Source organism: Mesocricetus auratus, unplaced genomic scaffold (assembly GCF_017639785.1).
Source record: "Mesocricetus auratus isolate SY011 unplaced genomic scaffold, BCM_Maur_2.0 Super-Scaffold_4256, whole genome shotgun sequence".
Classification (NCBI taxonomy): Eukaryota; Metazoa; Chordata; class Mammalia; order Rodentia; family Cricetidae; genus Mesocricetus; species Mesocricetus auratus.
In genome coordinates, this window is record NW_024429182.1 from 92,217,491 (window position 1) to 92,225,889 (window position 8,399).

General features: G+C 37.7%; 1 pseudogene; it reads right to left on the reverse strand.

Moving 5' to 3' along the window:
- Positions 1-6,997: 6,997 nt before the first annotated feature.
- Positions 6,998-7,749, reverse strand: LOC121133979 (annotated as a pseudogene).
- Between the last annotated feature and the right edge of the window lie 650 nt (positions 7,750-8,399).

Here is an 8,399-nt window from a genome sequence, read left to right on the forward strand (position 1 = left end):
TTGGACCCCAGACTGACAGTGGGGAGGCCAGCATGGGACTGATCTGGACCCCCAAATGTGAGTGCCAGCGAGAAGGCCTGGGCAACCTATGGGGCCCTGAGCTGTGGATCAGTGTCTATCCCTGGTATACAAACAGTCTTCGTGTGCCTATAGCACAAAGAGTCTCTCAGCCTGGACTCTTAGGGGAGTTCCTGGACCCTACCCAGAGTAAAATGACAGACTCTGATATCCCCTATGTGGAAGGATTTGGCAATAGGGTGGGAGGGTGAGGGGGAAGGGGAGTGCGGGAGGAGGGGAGGGAGAGGGAACTGGGATTGACATGTAAAACAAGCTATTTAAATTTTTTTTTAAAATGATAAAAAATAGATTGTATGAAATTCTCAAAGAAAAATAAATAAATAAAGAAGATTGAGTCCTTCCCCACCCCTGCCAGAGGTCAACAACTTGAAGAGCTACCCTTCAGCATCTTTATCACAGTTCTGAAGGAATCTATCTCTTCAGCAGATTCCTGTCTGAACTGTTTCTTTTAGGTGGAGATGTCACTCATTGCCTCTCATTCTCAGTTATGAATCTGCAGTCATCTATACCACTGCCTATAGCACTGGGCAGCAGCACATTTTATATACTTCTACATGGTTTCAAGCAGCAGCGTGGACTTCAACATAGTTTCTGGATTACATCCTTCTGTTCATTATAGAAAAAGAAATAACAAATCATAGAGATCAAAAGGTGGTGTTACTCAACTCTAAACACCACAACCTACAACAGTGACCTACCTGAAAGATAAGCTCATGCAATATTGGCACTAATGTTGTGGGATTACCAAACACTTTCTTTTGGATTTAAAGCCTACTCCAAAACTGGATACATACCCAGCACTGCTGTGGGGCCAAGAATCTGAGATTAGATATGTCCCAGGCCTAGGGGAAACCTATTGCTGTTATTCTGATTAAATAACATGCAATAAAATTATAACGATACCTGAGATCAGTGCTTTGATAAACTCTCACCGGAGATGCTTCTTCTTATAGCAGATGGGGATTAACACAAAGGCATGCACAGACAGTGAGACATGCACAGACAGTGAGACATGCACAGACATTGAGAAACTTTGGAGCACTCTGTTCTAAGCAGGCTGTCTTCATCAAATCCTTCTTCTTGAGACCTGGGAGGCTATGTGGAAGAGAGGGCTGAAATATTGTAAGTGCCAGAGCTAATGCATGACTACAAGGAAACAGTATCTAAGAAATGTAACAGGACATATGTGCACATGAACTTACAGGGGCTGTCGCAGTACACACAATATCTGCAAAGTTTCAAGCTTCACAGGGCCTCAGCACTATGAGGGGAAAGTAAACACAGGGGCCCACCTTTAACCAAGAAGTTATCTTGTGTCATTTTGCTTTGGGTAGGCATTTGTATTTTGGTCTTAACAGTTTTTAACGTGTTTATTTTTATGTTTGTTTGTTGTGTGGTGCTTTTGGGGGTTGTTATCGTGTGTTTCTCTTTTTTTTGTTTATTTGTTTCTGTATTTGTTTTAAAGAGAGAAAAATATCTAAATTGTGTGGGGAGGGAGATGGGGAGGACCTGGAAAGACTTGAAGGAGGGGGAAACATGTTCAAAATATAGTATATAAATTTTTTTAATAAAATGAAAAGAACATAAAAATTTTAAAACTATTGCTCTATGTAAGTCAGAGAAAGAGTCATTCCTAGAGTTCTATTATGGTGATCAGGTTAAAAAAATTGGGGGAAGCTATGATGTTTAACAGTGATTGTCAATTTGGCAGGATCTAGATATACCTAGGATGAAAGCATTCAGGTGCACACTTGAAAAAATGTATTAGATTAGTCTATGCCTATGAGATATGATAATAATAATACTAATTGAAATGGGAAGTCCATACTGGAAAGCCCAATTTCCTGGGCTATAGTCATAGGCTCTATTAAATGGAGAAAGGGATCTGAGCACAGACCATTCGCTGCTCTCCAATGATTGACTTGAGATGCAGAGAAATTATCTGGCTCAAGTTCCTGCCTCTGTAATTTCCTCCACTCTGAACTCAAACCATAAGCCAGAACTCTTCTTCCTTCTGTTATATTTGTCAAGTATTTTGACCCAGCAATATGTGATGTTACCTAATTACATTAGGTACTTTTCTGTTCTTGGGATAAAATACCATAACCAAAAGCTACTTGCAGAAGAAAAGCATCATTTTATCCAAAGTTCCAGAAATCTATGTGTTCATCGCAGTGGGAAAGAACAGCCACAAAAAGCAGGAGCAAGAAGCTGAGAGATCACATCTCAACTGCACACAGGAAACAAAGAACAAATTGTAAGCCAATAGAGCTACAAACTCTCAAGCCTGACTGGTGTTACACTTCCCACAGCAGAGGTACATAGGAATGAGGTATGTCCTAGAATGTCTATGTCTCCCCAAACAGTGGCACCAACTGGGGACCAACCAAATGTTAAAATACATAAGCATATGAGCCATTTCTCATTCAAATCACAATATTCCACTCCTGACCCCCATAGACTTATGGCTATATCATAATGTAAAATTCATTTAGTCCAAAACCAAAACTCCCCCATAGTATTCAGTAGTCTCAACACTGATCAAAACTCCAAAGTCAATTCTGAAACTTAAGGCAAACTCTTAAATGTGACCCAATGGATAATAATAAAATATTGTGGGGTTCTCCATTGTATTCATGATCTTCCGGCCATCAGTCCCTGAAGACAAAGGGGCAGAGGTGATGACAGAGATCCTTGTATGACATGTGAACATGATGGAGACAGTCTTCCAGAAGAGACTCCAGTGAATCTGCTCAACTTTATTCCAGACTATAGCAAATATAGGATTGGTGCACCTAGGGACAAACCCTAATTTGCATCAAGTGTCAATGCTTCTATCAAATAGTTGGATTAGTGGAAGCATGGCCCTTCAAAATTACTAGAGCAATTGCCTAATTACTATGTGGGTCATCAGGGGAAGAACAGTTTCAGGGAAATATGTCAAGGGTCTCCCCTGAGATAAGTTGGCCCTAGAGACATTCTCCAGATAAGGTTAGGTAAAGAACAGGAGGTTTTTGCTGGAGGGAGGGAGTTCTCCATGTTGCTAAGCTTAGAGAAGGCTGCCAGGCTATGGTAGATGGCAACCTCTGATCAGTAGGGCCTCCCAACAAAATAAATAAATAAATAAATAAATAAAATTGTAAAAAGAATTACATATTTCTAGCAAATGACACAGAATATACATTCTTATTTCAAAATGGTGGAGATGGGAATATAGAGAGGAAAGAGTAGATCAAAGCAAGACAGAAACCCAGCAGGAAAAACCAAATCCTGCAGCTGTGTCTAGTATATAAGGCTTTAGTCTCAACGGACTCTGATGGCTTCAGCCCTCCAGCTTTGCTGCCTACAAATTAGAGTTCTCATTAAGTTTGTTCCATTCTCTGTATACAGTTCCCTTTGGCAAGTGTCTTGTGCCTCAGACATCTCTAACATCTTGGGAACATGTGGTAAACCTACTTCTATTGTTTTGATAAAGATTCACTCTAGTAGTTCCAACAGTTTCTCCTTTCCCCAAATCCTCACCAGCATTTGTGTTTTTGACCTTGACCATTCTGTCTGTCTTACAATGAAATCCAAAGTACTTTTACTTTGCATTGCCCTGATGGATAGGAACACTGAATATCTTTAAATATATATTTCTTGGTCATTTGTTTTTCTTCTTCTAAGAACTCTGTTTAGTTCCATGCCCCATTTTGAAATGGGATTGTTTTCTTGGTGTTCAGTTGTTTTATATATTCCACACAATAACTCTCTGTCAGATGTAAAGTTGCTAAAGATTTTTTCCATTCTTCCTCTTTACCATCATGATGGTGTTCTTTGCTGTACACTGCTGAACTTTTGAGTCCCATGAGGTCCCATTCGTCAATTTTGATATTAATTTCTGTGATACCAAAGTCCTTCTTCAAAATGCCCTCTTTTGGGTCAATAAATCAAAAGGTATTTGCTACTTTCTCCTCTATAGGATTCAGAGTATCAAGTTGGACTGATCGCTTATTCTCTACTTGACACAAAATAGGGTCAAATGAGAAAGTGCGGAAGAAACCTCGATTTGGGAATTGCCTCTATCAGATTGGCCTGTGGGTGTGTGTATACGGGGCTCTTTCCTGAATGATGATTGATATAGGAGGGCCCATCCCACTCTTGTCAATACCACATATGGACCAGTGCTCTCAAATTCTATAAGATAACAAGATGAGCAAGTCATGAAGAATAAGACAATAAGCAGCAGTGAGCCATGTTCAGGTTCAGTTACTGCCTCTAGGATCCTGCTTAATTTGTTCAGTGATGAGCTGTGATCAGAAATCATAAGCCAAAGAGGCTGGTTCCTCTCCAAGTTAGATTCAGGCAGTGTTTTATCACAGCAACAAAGAAGCAAATTAGAATGTTGTTTGGATTTCTTTTGGAACCACCAGCTCCCAAATAATGACACAAAGACATCTTATTAATTATGAATGCTTAACCTTAACGTAGGATTGTTCCCAACCAGCCCTTTAATTAACTTATTTGTATTAATCTTTGTTCTGGCATGTGGCTCATTATGTCTCTACCATAATGTACATCTGACTTAATATGTGTTTCTTTGGCAAAGCCCACGTCTCTTCTTCCCAAAGTTCTGCCTATCCTCTCCTGCCTTCAGCTCTTTATTAAACCAATCTGAATAAAACAGCAACACATTTTCAAATATCCTGCAACATTTCCCCCTTTTGTCTAAATAAAAAGGAAGGGCTTAACTATAGCACAGTAAAAGTACATAAAATAAGAATAATTATCAGGTAAGAATATATTATCAATGTCCAGTTAATTTGTATTTGGCAAATTCAGAGAAACTACTCTATACTCTATTATCTATCTGTTCTTGGTGAGTCCAAAAACCATTTTCTATCATAATTACATCACCAACCTAAACATACCTTTTTACGCCTTAAAACATTTCCTTAGATAAACAATTTGAACTTTTATGTCCCTCAACCTTACAAATTTTATGCCTTTTATATGTGTCTTTTCTAAATTTGGCAACAAAGAAAATAGTGTTAACTATTTAGTTTTCAACCCCATCAGAGACCTGAGAGATAAAATATTTCCTGAGTAAACAGAAAGTGCAAAGCAAGCAACTTCCAAAAACTATAAAAATAACAAAGAAAAATGGCTGTGTTTGACTATTTAGGGGCTGTGATGTGATATCCCAAGATGATTTGCTTTGGGATATCATCCCAACTATCACAGTTGATGAAATCTAATCAGCATTGTAGATTGTTTAATGTTTAATATGAGACACTGTTTAAAATATTTGTCTTTTCTCCTTTTTTGAACTTCAGCTAACAGATCACTTTGTGAAACAGGATATACCACAGTATTGCAAAGAGACATTCAGTTTCATTTCTCACACAAACCCCAATTCTCAGAAGTGTTTTTGAAGTTTTATCAAGAAAAGAGAAATCTCTTGCCTTATAAGTTTAATGCAAAAATTTAATAAGCATACATCCATGATATTACATAAACAGTTGCCTTAATAAGATTTCTATGTAGGGATTTTATATATAAACTACCATGGGAAGTCAAAATGCAGCAATAATCATGCAAAAGAATGCTTAATGTCCAACATTTCAGTGTTTAAATCAGCACAAAAATATGGTCTTTAATTATCTAAAGACTCTAGTGCTTAAAGATTATTTCCTCTATGACATTAATCAATTTTACATTAAAATGTCCCCCTAGACTATATGCTTTCATGTTATTTGATTAGATGTTTGTTAGTAGTGTGCCAAAATGTTTTTGAATACTACTGATTCACAAAGCATATTAATAAGCCCAAATGTGATTTCAAGTATTAAAGAATATCTGAATTCAAAAGACAAAGTTCTATATAACTGCTCTTTACTAAATCATGTTTATGACATAGTAAAACCAATTTTGATCTGAAACAAACTATGATCATCAGTTATTGAACCAGACTATAATTTTGTTTTCTTGTATGTTTTAAACAAGTCTCATTGCTACCACAATTTTTAAATATCTGTCTTTCAGCTTTACATTATTTTAAAAAATTAACTTTCTAGTGATTTCTATTATTTGCTAGTAGAGAAGATTCTCTGAATTTGTAGAGTCTCAGAAGCCAGAGGGAAAAGTTACAATGTCCTCTCCTCCTTTGCTTTACTACAATATGTTTCTTTGTGTATTTCCCACTCTCAGTTCCAATTCTGTTTAACTCTTATAAATCTGCATTTCAATGAGTGCCTGTTGAGGTACAAATATGGACACCAGGAAAAGAAAGAATCAAAGGATGAAGAAACAAACCTGGAATTGTATCTAGAAAAATACTTTCAAAAGGTACTCACACATGCATACACCACACCCACAGGAAAACCTTTCAATACGCACGGCAAGACTGCCAGATTAAACATGCATATAGGATGCACTCAAACAAAACCACAAAGATGACACGGTCACGGGTATAGTTACCAAGATGTGCAAATTGCAACAGAGATCTCACCTTGCTTTGTTTTTACTTAAAGTTCTTCACCTCTAGTTGCTAACTTAGGTTTAATGTGTTCACCTTAACCAACAAGCTCTCTCCTGTTTACATGATGCCTTTAATGGAAACCTTAAACATTTGAAATGGCCACTGAAACCATGAGATTCAGATGTTTAGATTCAGTAAAATTCAAGTGGGAAAATCCTATCACTTGTCATTATGCCATTCAAACCTGGTATGCATGTTTTTGCTTGTGTGTCCTGCTATGATATACATATGAGAGACTGGCACATTAAGTGCACATCTGCTGGTGACACTAGCATTGTTCCCTAAACTTGTAAGTAATCTAAAACTATCTTACTTTTACTAGGGCTCTTTACTTACATGAAACTGTTAGAGGCAGAGGCAATAATTACATTTATTACACTGAGCCAAGGTTTCTGAACTTCACATCAAAAGAAAATGTAATGATATATTCATCTCTGCACCGATAGCACTAGATTCAAAGATGACCTGGACAGCAATTACAGGCTGCCGATACCCAAGGTGCCATTTTCCCCATAATATGCTTTAAGTCCCTAAGTCCATGGTCAGGATAAGTTAATATATTTGCTATGTCTTCATCCTTTGCCATACATGTTATCTGGCATTGGTTCGATTATTCTGTTCATTTTCAGAAGAATGCAAGGTTGTCCTTTAGAATAGCCAAAATCAGTATCATTCACACCACTATAATTTTGAAGCAAGGAAACTGGAAACTGACACTCTTGATAAACTGGACCATTCTGTTTAAAAGGGGCTCCATCAGGACAGTTTGTGAGATTCTTCTGTTCTTCTACAGAATATGGCTCTAGGAAGCTCTTCAGGTCTTCAGTGAATTTTTCATAAGTAGGTGGCTTATACATGCTGTATATATATTCTGAGGCAGTCAGTAGTTTTGGAAAAACCATAAGTCCTGGACTAGGAATCTGGTCTCAGTATTTTGGAACCTCATCATTCAGGGTCTGCAGCACAATCCACATTGTGAATGTGATTAGTGCAGCCAAGAACCCATAAACAACTAGGTAGAAAAGCAAGATCAGACCCCAGCTCTTGGTGGTGCACCCGAGGAACTCTCCACTGGTCAGGTTGTAGATGAACAGCTTCCACTCTCAAAGGCTCTGATGGAAGAACTTCTCAGTCTTTGTTATGGTGGGCATGCAGAAGGCCAGGAGAATGGAGGCCGCAGGACTGGAGATGAAGAGGAGCTAGAGAAGAAGGGCTGGGTGGTGCATTTCAGGGACTGCAGTGGAGGACCGTAGGGCCAGGAACAAGTCTCTGTTTCCAGCAAATTGTGTCTATGAAGAACTTGTGTAACTGTGATCCTGATTATTAGTGGATTCCTTATATGTTATAGGTTTATGCTCCCTGAATATGTACCCTTTCTAACAGCAAGACTTAGAGAACATTTGTCTAGTTTCCTCTAAGATAAAATTGTTGGTCATGCACCATACTTCCAGGCTCATATTTGGTGCTCATAAATGAAGAATAACTCATATTTGAAGAAAGATAATTAAACATGCATAATACTAGACATCCATGAAATATGACTCTGACATTTCAAAGATTTGAGCATTGGTGGTTCAGGAAGTATAACTGTGAAGAAATATATTCTAACAAAAGAACAAAATCTTCCTTGTTTTATTTTTATGATGAAAAAGTGAAAACATAATGGCACATTGAGATTGGTAGCATTTATGTCCTTTAATATTTTGCATCTGAATAAAATAAATTTACTATGGGTGGCAATATATTGAAAATTTATCTATTCTTTATTGTAGGTGGAGATTTACATAATTTTGGAGAGACA